The following is a 15,000-nucleotide window of genomic DNA, read 5'->3' as shown; positions in this document are numbered from 1 at the left end:
CTCTCTCTCTCTCTCCCCTCTCTCTCTCATTCTCTCTCCTCTCTCTCCCCTCTCTCTCTCTCTCTCTCACTCTCTCTCTCGCTCTCTCTCTCTCTGTGCAGGCCTGGAATAATGATGCCCGGCCCTGTCTGTGTTTATTTATTTTTCCACTAAACAAAAGCCCAAATAAATAAATCACCCTCTCAGCAGTGAGCGGACATGCATCAGCCAGAGCGCTGCGGTGTCACACTGACCCCTGAAGGACGCATGCAGACGGCTGTTTATTACCATTTTTTTTCTCTATGTCTCTATGAGGGTTTTATCGGGTCGCGTAGGGTTCCGTGATCCTTTGCTTGGCCCAGATGAGAGGTTCTGTTCTGATCGGGGAGCACCGTGAGAACGCTGATGCTTTGTGGAGGATAATCAGAATCAGGTGGCTGGTGCTCGCTAGAGCAGTCAGAGAATGCGTTTCCCCTTAGCGAGGGCAAGCTCACAGGGCTCGTCGGAAGCTGTCAGACTCCAAATGGAGGCACGCGGTTTAGCGGCTGCTCCATCTGTCGGTTCAGGTGCTTTTCGCTTTTTTTTTCTCTTTCTCTCTCGTTTTCGTTCACGACTGTGGATTTTGTTTGTTTGCATCCTTGCTTGGAAAAAGGATCTGGAAATGTTTACGGAAGCGCTCAGGCAGAGAAGTGCAGCTGGTGTGTGTGTGTGTGTGTGTGTGTGTGTGTGTGTGTGTGTGTGGAGGGCGAGTCGAGGCCGTCGGTGCAGCTGGTGTGTGTGTGTGTGCGTGTGTGCCGAGGCTGAGCCGAGGCCGACGGTGATCAGCTACAGCTGAGCTGCTCGGACATGTGCCGGTGATGTCAGCAGTTCTTCCCTCTTTTCCCACTGGTTCAGCACCCATCCTCTCCACCTAAGCACTTTTCAGTGTTTTTGTCTCTATTTCTCAGTCTGTTTTGCTTTCATGTTTTTTTTTTTATCCCAAATTTGCCTTGATAACGTTTTTCCATCCAGCACGACCATTAGAGGTAATTTAGTTAAAAGACGAAGACAAATCAATCTCAAATGTTTCCCATTCAGAGATTCACAGTGACCATCTGCTCCATATGTATACATATGCGTTAAGGAAAGAGACACAGCTGTTATGACACAGTCATCTGGAGGACAAAATCAGACACATTCCATTCTGTTTTTAAATCTAATTTTTTCTGTGTGTGTGTGTGTGACAGTGGTGTGGAACGTATTTAATAAAAAAAAAAAAAACTGGTACGAAGGATCACAGACTCTGGCTCCGTGTGCATTTTTGTTTATTTATTTATTTTTAAGTATATTTTTGGGGGGCCTTTATTGCTGATAGGATAGTGGAGAGTGACAGGAAGTGAGTGGGAGAGAGAGCAGGGGTGGGATCCAGAGAGGACCACTGGGCGGGAATCGAACCCGGGTCGCCGGCGTATGGTGCAGGTGTCCCAGCCAGTTGCGCCATGGCCGGGCCGCATTTCTGTTTATTTTACTTGTATAACATCCAGTGCCTTCTTCCGATCAAAAAATGGTAAAAAACATTGTGTGGCTCGGTAGTCAACTGCACTCATCTCACCCTGTCCTACTGGCACCAGTCGCTGCATTCCCCACTAAAAAAAAAGCCCACTCTCTCAATGAGATGATTTATCTCTTGATGATGACCGACCACTTAATTCAAAAGCTGTGACTTGTGGTAACAACCATTTTATGGCTACTGGCCCGCTAGCAGAGATGGGATGTCAGGGCAGCGCGCTGGAAGGGATCTTGAGGAGCGTGTAATTGCCTTACCTGTTAGCCGCAGCTATAAACAGGTGGGGAGAGTCTGTTCTTCATGGTCCCCAGGCTGTGGTGAGCCTTAGAACATGTGGCTTACAGTCACAAACACACTCGCAAAAAGAAGAGCAACAGGCAGAGAAACAGTCAGAGAGAACAAAAGAGGAGGCAAGATTTATGCCTTCATGTTATATGCTGATCAGTGCTTCTGATGCCAAAGCACGTTTTGGCATGGGACGCGGCGCCTGTTCAAAACTGCAGTGCAGGCAGAGTTCACAGGGCCGCCGGACGGCGTTGACACCACTGACACCGGCGACTGGAGTTCCTACACGGCCTTCGACATGCCGGCGGTGTCAGCTGATGTCAGCCGCTGGCGTTTGTTTGGGCCCGTTGCTATGGCGGTTGCCTGGAGCATGATGAAAGCACTTAAGTGGAGGTATTGTGTTTCCTGACATCCGAGCAGAGGCACCACATGCCCATCTCTCTCCTCGGGAGGGGCCATGCTCTCTGCACATCAAACGCTGACATGCCGCTCTCTGACTTGGGGTGGAGGTGTATTGTGTGTGTGTGGGGGGCTGCTCTAAACAGCCTGCTCTCAGGCTGTTTATCTCCCCTGTAATCATTTATTGTTCCCATCAGTTAGCATTTCTTTTCGGTCTTTCTTTCCGTGCCTTGGAAGTCGACTTAATGCCAAACCTTACATTGGACTTGAACCAGCAGCTTTAGTGCTAATCTGCCTGCAAATTTGCTGCATTTTGTACGGCTTGGGGGTGGACATGGAGGGTAAGAAGCAGCAACACACACACACACACACACACACAGCACACACACACACACACACTTAGCACACACACACACACACACACACACACACACTCCACACACACACACTCCGCACACACACACACACTCAGCACACACACACACACAGCACACACACACACACACACACACACACACACACACACACACACACACACACACACACACACACACACAGCACACAGCAGCACACACACACAGCACACACACACAGCACACACACATGTACAAATCATGTAAGGTTTATAAACGGCCGTCTTCAATCAGTGAATTAGGTGAGGAGCCATAATCCAGATGGAAATCTGCCCTGCAGCCTCCTCCTAGAGATGGTGTTATGGGTGTGCCTTTCCCCTCTAACTGCCCCACCACCCCCTCCCCTAGCCTTCTGATACCCGACTGACCCCACTCCCCAACATGGTGCCATTTCCTTGCGTCACCTCTTGATTGATTCCCCGGCGCATCTGGCTTGGCTGGTTTACGGTGGGCTAGCATGTAATCCACAACATCCCTGCGGTAGCGTGTCCTGGGCTGATACATGGTGCAATCCATCCTCCTTAGCCTGTCTTGGGTACATTAGCAAACTCAGTTAGAGCTCTCTCCGCCAGCATGACCAAAGGCAGCATGGCATTCTAGCCGGACGGCACAGCTTTGTAGACGCTGGGTCTCATATACGTGTGCGTCGGGGGTGGAAGCTTCTGCATTACACTTTTGGTAATCCGACCGTGTTTGTTTTTATCCTCCTGGGTTCTCTGTCGCCAACAGCGCCCGCCCCCAACACCCCTCTGCATACATGCTGAATTCCGTTAAAAAAAGGGCAAAGGTTTATTTTGGACTTGTGGAGAATTTGCACATTGCCTTATCGATGTGAATATTTCCATGTGAAACCGCCCACGCAAGTGCCAAAGCAGTTATTAACAGAGCGTTCATTAAAGGAGCGTTGTACACCAGGGTGTAAACACACAGCTTGTTTGTGTGGTGTTTTAGTGAAGGTGATGAGCGTAAAAGTGTGTGTCTGTGTGTGTGTGTGTGTGTGTGTGTGTGTATGTGTGTATTTGTGTGTGGGGGGCACAGAAGGTAATGTGCTTTGACTCTTTGCACTGTGTTAAAACTCTGAGCCATAAGGTTGCTAATTCAAAGCCAGGAGTTCTCATAATATGGCTGTGATGAATATTAGATGGATTCCCGGCCACGGCTGTATGTATGGGGCTAATGAGAATATGTATCCTCAGAGCCCCGCAGGACTAATGATTCATCTTTTAAAGAGTTTTTTTTTTTGCACCCGGCAGGTGAAGGGAGCACGCCGGTCTCAGAATGCTAATCTGTAATGATTTCCAGCTTGCGTCATCCCACGAGGCTGAACTTTCCTGAGTCGTCTCGGCAGGGGCCTAAAGAACAGCACTTACCCATGAAAGAGGTGCAAAAATCTCAGGTGTTCTGCATTTGAGTAGAACAAGGCAGAACCAGACGAGGGAGAAGGGTTTTTTTTGTAATGCTTCATGCTTTTTTTAAAAGGCATTCTTAAACACCTTCCTTTTGAACTCCCTTTCCCTCGGTGCTCTGAATTGCAGGGAAGGTTTCTTACCCCCCGAACGCTGGCATATGCCAGTCAAATTTCTCCTGGTGGACCCGTCAGATCGTTTGCCAGTTCACTGCGCTGATGCCTGACTCTAGAAAGCATTGGCCGCGTTCCTATCACAATCAGAGGGGGTTTAGTTCCTCTAAGCACTCTGTTGATGGAGATATCAGCGCAAACTGCAGAGCAGATGAGATCTGCAGAGTTAGCCAGAAGTACTTTATCTCTGATGGTACACATGGAACTGAAAAGTGCACCAGCGACTGGCGCAGATTAGCCTGGAGAAATGGAGGAAACATCAAATATCTCTCTGTGGCCTCTATGAAGAGTATAACTCTTGAAATATTACTGACTGACTTCCGTAAATGTCTGTAAACATCTGTCATTGATGGCAGCACTGTGGATATTCTATGACCTAGCTGAATGATACTAGACGGTTGGTTCATTTAGCAACCAGATTGTAGTTCTGACGAATCTGACATGTTGCCGTAGCGATCCTGAGTTACAGGCGAGCATCACTGCAGCTGTCTCATCAGGTCTCGTCTTGGGGTGCAAGCGGCTCCATACAGGCTCCATACATAAAGAGGTGTGCGTTTGGTCCCCCGTCATCCAATCAGGGCTCCCATTGCGACTGATTAACAAGTACAATACATTGTCTGGCAGTGAACCTCATTATTAATTGTCATCTGAAGCAGAAAGACACCCTGCCAAGAATAACCTCTGCAAATTACGGAGAGAGACAATGGCTCTTATTTACACTGCATTTTACTGGGTCGGGGTTATTTTTATAACGTGTGCTATTGGATAACCATCTGGCCAGCTGAGTTAGTATGTGAGTGTTTAGTTGATAGACACGCTACTTGTTTATGTCAAATTTAAACCACCCTGGTTTTCATGATTAAAATATGAACTGCACAGGAACATTAGAGGAAAGACCCTGAAGAGGTGTGTGTGTGTGTGTGTGTGTGTGTGTGTGTGTGTGTGTGTGTGTGTGTGTGTGTGTGTGTGGAGAAAGCCGTTTCCCTTATGGGGAGGATAAGCCTGCGGTTCTCCAGCCACCAGACATCCCAGTACATCTGTAATGATGGCCTGTTTATTATTCCGTGACCTATGTTTATTTCGACCACGGTCACATTGGGATCGGCGAGTAAACGGTACCAATTTTGAACGGGTGATTGCGGAGCTGTCATGAAGGAGATGGGCTGGGAGACAGGCAGGAGGAGAATACCAATGCCCAGGAATTATCGGCCAAAAACACACGTGTGGGGGATTCAAAGCGAACATGGAGGACATTGCTGCAGCCTTTACTCTTTCATTCCGCTGTGTACCTGAGTTTAGTTTTTAACTCTTTCTTTGTCCCCCTAATCTTTCTTTCTTTCTTTCTTTCTTTCTTTCTTTCTTTCTTTCTTCTTCATCTTTCACTCCAACTACTTGCCATTTTTGTCACTCTATTTCTGACTGTTTTTTGTCTCTCTGTTTCTTTCTTTCTCTGTTCCTCTGTTTCGTTCAGCTCATCTGCTTGCCTGTTTCTCTGTCGTCTCTCTCTGTCACACGTAGCCGCCTCTGTTTATTCCGTGTGCGGGCCACCATGTCCATGGTAAGGTCACCAGGCGCTATAATTGGGCCGGTTCTGACCGGGGTATTGATTTGAATCAGACTCTGTCTCTGCACACAGCCTTTGTCTCTGCTCGCATTTCAGCCCGGCTGAAGGTTCTTTTAATTGATTGCAATTAGCAGTGGAGGGGGTCGGGCCGACCGGGCATTACTGTGCTGGGTCTGTCTGTCTGTGCGGTTCTCCTCCCAGTAGGGGGGAGCAGGAGGACCTGTTTCCCACTCAAACAGCACATGGACACTCCCGCCATGTGTGTGTGTGTGTGTGTGTGTGTGTGAAGCTGGGGTACAGTATGTTCCACTGGTCTTAGACAGAATGTATCTTTCTCCTGCATAATGCTACTACTACTTTTATAATAATAATAATAATAATAATAATAATAATAATAGTACATAATCGTACAAATATCACATAATAATAATAATAATAATAATAATAATAATAATAATAATAATAATAATAATACATAATCATACAAAAGGTGAGTGTCCATTGAATGCTTCTCTACTGTAGCTGTTGTTGCCATGTATATGCGTACAGTTCAGTGCACCTCATGATGAATCGCCATCTTATCTGAACTGATTTAGAGGATGGGGGGTCTGAATGTGCTGTGAGCCAAGGCAGAATGAGTAATAGCTCATGACATATCTCGGATGGGTGGCCACAATATTTGTTCCATGACACGTTGTTAGCATAATGTTTACAGTTATGCAAGGCCTGTGAAATAAAATGGTGGTCAAATGTTAGTGGTCACCTATTTCCCCTGCTCTTGCCTGAGGGGTTGTGCGGTGCGGTGTGTCACCAGCGCTGTGGAATCAATACAGGGCGACGTCAGCGGGGCTGGCCATCAGGAGGGACAGGGAACCAGACACTGGGAATGAAAACAGAATGAAAAGTGTGTGTGTGTGTGTGTAAGAGAGAAGAGTGGAGACAGAACAAAGAATAGGAGATAGAGAACAGACCTTGTGTGTGTGTGTGTGTGTGTGTGTGTGTGTAAGAGAATGGTATAATAGTAGACAGTGAGATAGGGTAGTAGAGATAAAACAGACAGACAGAGAGAGAGAGAGAGAGAGAGGGCGGTTGTGTGTGTGTGTGTGTGTGTCTGGCATTAATGTATGATTCCATTACCACCAGCCATGTCCATGCAGATGCCGCCCCGCCTGGTGTGTACTGCCCGCAGGGAGAATTGTGCTTTGTGTGTGTGTGTGTGTGTGTGTGTGCATGTTTGTGTGTGTGTGTGTGTGAGTAAGTGAGTGAGTGCGTGCGTGGTCAATATGGTCACTACCTTCTCCTTCTCTTCTATGCTTTCCTCCCCAACTCCCTCTTCTCTTCCTCTTTATCCTTCCTTTTCTCTATTCTCTCCTCCCTCTCTTTCCCTCCTCCTTTTCTCTCCTAATAATTTCTGTTTCCATCCTCTCCTCTCCTCCCTCTCTCCTCTCATCTTCTCTCTATATACTCTCTCCTCTCCTCTTCTCTCTCCTCTCCTCTTCTCTCCTCCTTCTCTCCTCTCCTCTTCTCTCCCCTCCTCTCCTCTGTATATAATCTCTCCTCTTCTTTCCCCTCCTCTCCTCTTCTCTCCTCTCCTCTGTATATAATCTCTCCTCCCTCTATCCTCTCCTTTCCTCTTCTCCCTCTCTCCTCTCCCCTCCTCTCCTCTGTCTATAATCTCTCCTCTTCTCTCCCCTCCTCTCCTCTCTATATACTCTCTCTCCTGTTGTATCTGTGATGTGCATAATTGCACAGCTAACTATCCACGCTGGTGCTGAATCTCACCACTCTGTGCTGCAGCTGGCTGGTTAGCTGCTGTCTCTGATGGCTTTGATGTGTATATGTGTGTGTGTGTGTGTGTGTGTGTGTGTGTGTGTGTTTGTGTGTGTGTGCGTGTGTGTGTGTGTGTGTGTGTGTGTGTGTGTGTGTGTGTGTGTTTGTGAGCTCACAGCGTTTCTGTGTGGCAGCCATCTCCTCACTTAGAGATCGGAATTATGGACACCGTCACTCCCACTCCCACTCTATCTTATTGACTATTCGATAGGTGATTCAGCAGTGAAGTGAATTTTAAGGATGCCAATGTTTAAAAGAGGACGCACACACAGAGAGCCTGCTCTGGTTCGAAACAGTTTCTGTATTTGTGTCTGTATTTGGACTGTTGTATAAAATTATCCTATGGTTTGTAGACATCATGATGAGAGACCGAGTTTGAAACTGTAAAGCATGTATTCATATAACCTTAATCATAATCAAGTAATACACTGAAGTTATTCCTAGCTAACATACTTTTCTAACATTTTAAATAACTAATACTATTAACATACTGAAGCTATTCTACCAGAATTCCCCCAACGTGCACTCTGTATCCCTATGTCTCTCTTTGACCCTTTGTGTCTCACTGTGGATGGGTGAAGCCTGTTAGAAAAAAGCATGCTTGGCCTTGCAGCTGCAGAGATAAAGACGTCATCGGAGGCGGGCTCTACTAAAAAACAGCTAGTATGAGAGAAATTGAGTGAACGATATGTAACCCATGAACGATGTGTGACCTGTGATCACTGTATAAACCCCTGAACTTTGTGTAAACCTCTGAACTTGTGCTATAATGGTGAAAAGTTATTTACCCTTGGCAGCAACAGACTGACTTGAAGATAAGACCGAACAACGATCCTTTCATAACGCCACCTGTGGGTTCGAAGTTGCCAAATGTTGTGTCAGCATCTAAGGAGAGGTATAAATGTTGGTGTTCAACAATTATTCGAGTCGCGATCGTGGCGATCCACTCAGGCTGCGCTATGTAGTCATTAAAGGAATTTTTGCGGACTTTTGCCTTCTTTTTGGGATAAGTTTTGACTTCAGCACTTATAATGGTGTATTTTTGTTACGTTGTAGGCAAGATATTTAGACTTAATTTCTGGCCCGAGTCTGAATATCTGCCACGACAGGACTGCACAGACAAATCTGCAAAGTCTGCACAAAATGTACATCAGTTTATGTGGACTATCATTAGTGCACTGATGAAACGTCTCACCATGATGATCTTTAAAAATATAGACTCTCTGGGCTCCATGAAACCTGTTCGGTTCTGATTGAGACATGCTTGTCTGAATGGGCTGAGTGCTGGTGCTGAGTGCTTGTTAAAATGGAGCACTATTTTCTCAGCTGATCTGCTCTAGGCAATTGCACAGGTCCGCATCCACGAGTTTGTCGTGTGTTTGGAAAATACAGTGGATGGCTGTGTCATGTCATGTCACAGGGCTGAAGATGGAAGGCCTTCACTCTGGCATCGCTGTGTTATGCCTGACTGACTCTCTGAACCGCAGAATCATCTGCAGTGGTCCATTGAGCTGTTTGTGCGTCAGTGGACAGGTGCTTTTTCAGTAAAGACCTGTAGAGCTGCTCACTGGCCAAGAGCTGGCACTGGGCAGGAAGCTGATGATAAACAAGGCTACTTTTTTGAGCGATGTTGCTGGGCAACGTACCTAAGTGTTGTTCTGGCACAAACCCATTGATATTGGGCAGCAATTTTTTTCCTAGAAAAAAAGCTGGAAATCATCATTAGGCAAATCATCATCATCATAATCATCCAATGAGAGAACATGGAACTGATTATGTTCTGTGGTTGCCCAGCAACATTGCTGAGAATGTTGCCCCATGTAGCATCATCATGAGGAGCTGCCTGTTCTCCTCTTTTGACAGCCCAGTTCACGCTTCTCTCATCGATGCAGCATCTTAACCAGCTCACTTTTACCCCATCATGGGAGGCAAAGCCAAACACCATCAACCTGCAGCAACGCGCGCGCAATGCCTTATTCAGAGTTCTTTACTTCACGCCACAGTATTGATTTGTGGAGAATCGAAAAGAAGGGCTGAAAATAAAAATTGATCATTTTGACGGCACCTTTTTCGCCTGGTTATGGGGAATGCTCTAAGATGGGGGGGGGGCTCTTATTTTGACGTTGTGACGAGATCTCCGCTCCGGGTTCGCAGATGCATAATTCATCCGTGCCGGCAGACGGCCATGAGGGGCAATCAGGGGAGACTAACCAAGCCCTGCGCTCCCAAATAAATATTTCAGTGCAGATAACTTACTGCGTCTTTGGCGTCCATGAATAATTAATTAAGTGTTTTATAGGAAAAAAATACTTTTGTAGGTTGTCTTTGTAAGTTTTCCTTCGTACTCACATATCACAATATTTCCCCCCCAAAAGAAAGTCCCTGACAGCAGTATGTGAAATGTGTCTAAAATGCCTCAGAATGACGGACAAGCTTGTGAGAATTACACAGAAACTGGACTTGACCAGTTGCAGGGAGAGGGAAGTGGTTTTCTTTGAAGAGCGATGGATCTGTTAAGCGTGTGATAAAAACCTGCTGCCATGGTTTAGCTTGGCGACTGAGATAGCAGGATGGCCTTGTCTATCTACAGAAACACACACCCTCACATGCCCATAGAGAACACACTCAGGGAAGTCCACACGTGACTTCAGCTGATTCCAGAGATGGTGTCACAGCGTGCAAACATGTCCATCAATCAGTCCATTTATCTATACAGCATATCTTCCCAATGGTTCATTAACTGGCAGCTTAACGCCACACCACTTGAATGGAAATGAAAATCATCTCCAGTTTCGTAATGTTTTTAATTGGCTGAGTTCGGGGGTCAGACATGCTAAAGCATATGAAGAGTTCAGATGCAAAACCCTCTAAATCCGTCTGACCACTTTTCTTTTAAATTAGCATTTAAAATCAGGCTCCTATAGGTTTTTGCCCATAAATCGATATTTCAGACCAGGAAGAGAGTGGTATTTAGTGGGTTTTGAAGTTAAATTCTTTGACTAACGTATACTATGTGTGGAGAGCATCCAATCACCATCTTTATCGAATTTTTGACGTAGGTGGCATTTAGAGGCTTTTGCACCTGAACCCTTCATATGGAAGTGGATGATCATGTGTTAATACCGTTCATGGACATTCATGGAAGTTGATGATATTGTGTTTATACTTCCTGGTCTTGCTACAGACATCGAACTCTGATATTCAACTGTAAATGTCAATCATGGTGATGGGCTGGGTTACGAGGAATCATTTGCCTGTTTCCGTGTTTGAGACACATATTTATTGATTAGAAATTCCCTTATTGTTTGGGCTTGTATTTTTTTACTAGACAAGCCTAATAATAATATCAAGGAATGATGAGGTGAATAGATTTTTTTTTGCTCCTATGGGTTTTTTTCTGCCACACACAGACACACACACACACACACTTCTAGAGTTTATGTATTTCACCTTATCTCTGCTGCTCTTTTTTTCACACACTCCAAACAGTAATTACAATTCAAAGGAAAAAACTCAGTCACAGTTAAGAAGCATGATTGATTGGGAAGTATGCCACTGAGTTTCAGCAGCAGTGCACACACACATACACACACACCAACACACACACACTCTCTCTCACACACACACACGCACACACACTACAATTTAATTTCATAAATATATGTATTCTAATGTTGGAGAAGTGTGTGTGTGTGTTTTTGTGTGTGTGAGAGGGAAGGATAATCAGCTCAGTGATGAAACATAATCATTCTTCAAACGAATGTCAGCTTGACACACTTCTGTGACCTCCTCTTTACCCACAGCCTAACACACTCCTTTGAGTTACACACACACACTCTCGCACACACATACACACACACACCCCTCTGCCTACAGCTCATCATACTCCCGCAAGTTCATCTGCACCTGTCAGCGTTACACACACACACACACACACACACACACACACTCGCACCCACACTGATTGAGAAAGTGTTGTGTGTACAATGTGTGTGTGTGTGTGTGTGCATTTATGTGTGTGTGCACATAGGTGTGTGTGTGTGTTTGCAATGTGTGTGTGTGTGTGTGTATTTATGTGTGTGTGCACATAGGTGTGTGTGTGTGTGTGTTTTGCAATGGTGTGTGTGTGTGCATTTATGTGTGTGTGCATATAGGTGTGTGTGCGTGTGTGGTTGCAATGGTGTGTATGAAAGGGAGGAAATGGCGGCACATCATCTTGATCCTCTCAGAAGTCTCCGCCACTCCACTCACTCCCTCCCTCTCTCTCTCCCTCCCTCTCTCTCTCTCCCTCCCTCTCTCACTCACTCCCTCCCTCTCTCTCTCCCTCCATCTGTCCGCAGTAACGTGACACCGCGCAGCATCTCTGGACAAATCGAATCCACACCGCTGGTCAAGGGGGAGAGACAGGAAACAGGAAGCCATTCACTCCCACGCCGCTCCTCCAGCACTTACGTTTTGGTGAAACCACGCAACGCTCAAGGTGAATCGCCGATCCGTTAATACGTGTTCCATTAGAGCGATCACACATGGCCGAAATCACGGGGCCTTTGAAACAGGAAACCCTAGTAAACCCAGAACGAAAGGGGATTTCACGAGCCAAAATGACGTTGCAGGTGTTCTATAATGTGGCTCTGTAATTCCATTTCACGAGCGAAAATGGCGTTGCAGGTATTCAATAATGTGGCCCTGTAATCCCATTTCACGAGCACCGTGACAAGTGTGTGATATGCGTTCCACCTATTTACTGACCATTTTATATTACTATATAGCATCACTGCTCATGATGGCTATCACACACACACACACTTCTAGAGTTTATGTATTTGCATATCTCTGCTGCTCTTTTTTCACACACTCCAAACAGTAATTACAATTCAAAGGAAAAACTCAGTCACAGTTAAGAAGCATGATTGATTAGGAAGTATGCCACTGAGTTTCAGCAGCGAATGCACACACACATACACACACACCAACACACACACACACTCTCTCCACACACCTGCACACACACACTACAATTTAATTTCATAAATATATAGCCATTCCTAATGTTGGAGAGTGTAGTAGTGTGTGTTTTATTGATAATGAAGGAAGGAATAATCAGCTCAGTGATGAAACATAATCCTTCTTCAAGCGAGATGTCAACCTTGACACACTTCTGTGACCTCCTCTTTACCCACAGCCCTAACACCTCCTTTGGGTTACACACACACACTCTCGCAAAAACTCAGTCACAGTTAAGAAGCATGATTGATTGGGAAGTATGCCACTGAGTTTCAGCAGCAGTGCACACACACACACACCGCACCCACACTGATTGAGAAAGTGTTGTGTGTACAATGTGTGTGTGTGTGTGCATTTATGTGTGTGTGCATATAGGTGTGTGTGTGTGTGTATTTATGTGTGTGTGCACATAGGTGTGTGTGTGTGTGTGTTTTGCAATGGTGTGTGTGTGTGTGAGTGTGTGAGTGTGTGTGTGTGTGTGAGTGTGTGAGTGTGTGAGTGTGTGAGTGTGTGAGTGTGTGAGTGTGTGAGTGTGTGTGTGTGTGTGTGCATTTATGTGTGTGTGCACATAGGTGTGTGTGTGTGTGCATTTATGTGTGTGTGCACATAGGTGTGTGTGTGTGTGCACATAGGTGTGTGTGTGTGTTTTGCAATGGTGTGTGTGTGTGTTTTTGTGTGTGTGAGAGGGAAGGATAATCAGCTCAGTGATGCTATCACACACACACACACACACACACACACACACACACACACGGCAGCCCTTCATCAGAGACATCCCTCTTGCGACGTTGTTGAGTGGCAGCGTCTCGCAGGCCTGGGCTCATGTCATAAATGTGCTGAGGTGTGTGTGTGTGTGTGTGAGTGTGTGAGTGTGTGTGTGTGTGTGTGAGGGGGCCGGGTGCTTTCATCAGCAGAGGTGGCGCAGATGGGCTTTCCACCGTGATGGATTTGTTTTTCAGGAGCCGAGGAGGAAAGAGGAGTGGAGCAGGGGAGCGGTGGTGGGGGGGGGGGAGACATATTCTGTGTCAGACCATCATGGCTGCTGCCTCGCCACCGGCTCAGTGAGACATGAGATCTGGTCTGGGCTGAACAGGTGCAGAGAGGTGTTTTACGTCTGGCGGTCGATCGGTCGGTCGGTTGGTCGGCCGGTCAGCCGGTCGGAAGTGGAAATGCGGTCCTTGAAGAGCCGTGTCCAGTGGGAGACGGTGGGTGGAGAGGCTAACCTGTCTGAGCGATGCCGTAGGGCTCGTATTGTCTGTGTGCAGCGTGATGCCATTGTGATTGCAGCGTACAACACAATACCAAGCCAGAGGGAGAAACAGGAAACACGAATGCAGGCAAAGCCGATCCCTCGTAGGAGAGACGGAAAGAACCCTCTCCCATTCTCTCTCTCCCCCTCTCTCTCTCTTTCTCTCTCCTCTGCTCTCTTTTTCTCTCCCTTGTATTAGAAACACAGGGAGCCTTCTCTCTCTCCTTCTCTGATACTTGCTCTCCCTTTTCTCTTTCTCTCTCTCCTCTCTCTTCTCTCTCCCTCTTCTCTCTTTCTCCTTCTCTCTCTCTTTTCCTCTTCTCTCTCCTTCTATCCTGTGTGACTGATACCTGCTCTCTCTCTCTCCCTCTTATCTCTCTCCATGTTCTCTCTCTCCTTCTCTCTCTCTCTCTTCTCTCTCTCTCTCTCCTGTTGTGGTGTGACTGATACCTGCTCTCTCTCTCCCTCTTATCTCTCTCCATGTTCTCTCTCTCTCTTCTCTCTCTCTCTCTCTCCTGTTGTGGTGTGACTGATACCTGCTCTCTCTCTCCCTCTTATCTCTCTCCATGTTCTCTCTCTCCTTCTCTCTCTCTCCCTCTTATCTCTCTCCATGTTCTCTCTCTCCTTCTCTCTCTCTCTCTCTCCTTCTCTCTCTCTCCCTCTTATCTCTCTCCATGTTCTCTCTCTCCTTCTCTCTCTCTCTCTCTCTCTTCTCTCTCTCTCTCCTTCTCTCTCTCTCTCTCTCCTGTTGTGGTGTGACTGATACCTGCTCTCCTGAGAGGTCTGCAGTTGAAGTTCAGTGATTTTAAACGTTAATTACTTAAGCACTTCTCCTCTGGGGAGCGAGCCCTGCAGCAAGTGAGCGAACGAGCCGTTTGTTTTCATTCCACCGCTCAGCCGCTTCAGTACGTATCTCCCCCCTGCTCTCTCTCATCCCTCTCTTCTTCTCCTCCACTCCTCTTCCTCTTCCTCTCCTCCTCCTCCTCCTCTTCCTTTCCAACCCTGGAGTGGAGCGTTCCAAAGATGATTTTCATTTCCAAACACATCAATGCTCCATCACATAGCAGTTTTGTAGATGATGCGTTTATAAATGTTTGTGTGTTTGTGTGTTTATAAGTGTGTGTGTATGTGTGTGTGTGTGTGTGTTGATTC

General features: G+C 46.5%; 1 protein-coding gene across 2 annotated transcripts in view; it reads left to right on the top strand.

Moving 5' to 3' along the window:
- cntfr (ciliary neurotrophic factor receptor) overlaps window positions 1–15,000 on the top strand; it is a 180,071-nt gene that overhangs the window by 16,924 nt on the left and 148,147 nt on the right. Inside the window, exon 2 of one of the 2 annotated variants that reach the window (XM_048259677.1) lies at window positions 11,936–12,075. The exons of the other annotated variant lie outside the window; for it this stretch is intronic. The gene's annotated coding sequence lies outside the window, so the exon portion shown is untranslated. The remainder of the gene's footprint in view (window positions 1–11,935; window positions 12,076–15,000) is intronic. 2 annotated transcript variants of the gene reach the window in all.

This window comes from Alosa alosa, chromosome 12, assembly GCF_017589495.1.
Source record: "Alosa alosa isolate M-15738 ecotype Scorff River chromosome 12, AALO_Geno_1.1, whole genome shotgun sequence".
NCBI classification, from domain to species: Eukaryota; Metazoa; Chordata; class Actinopteri; order Clupeiformes; family Clupeidae; genus Alosa; species Alosa alosa.
Note: the sequence above shows the minus strand (reverse complement) of the source record. Positions and strands in the feature narration are given on the sequence as shown.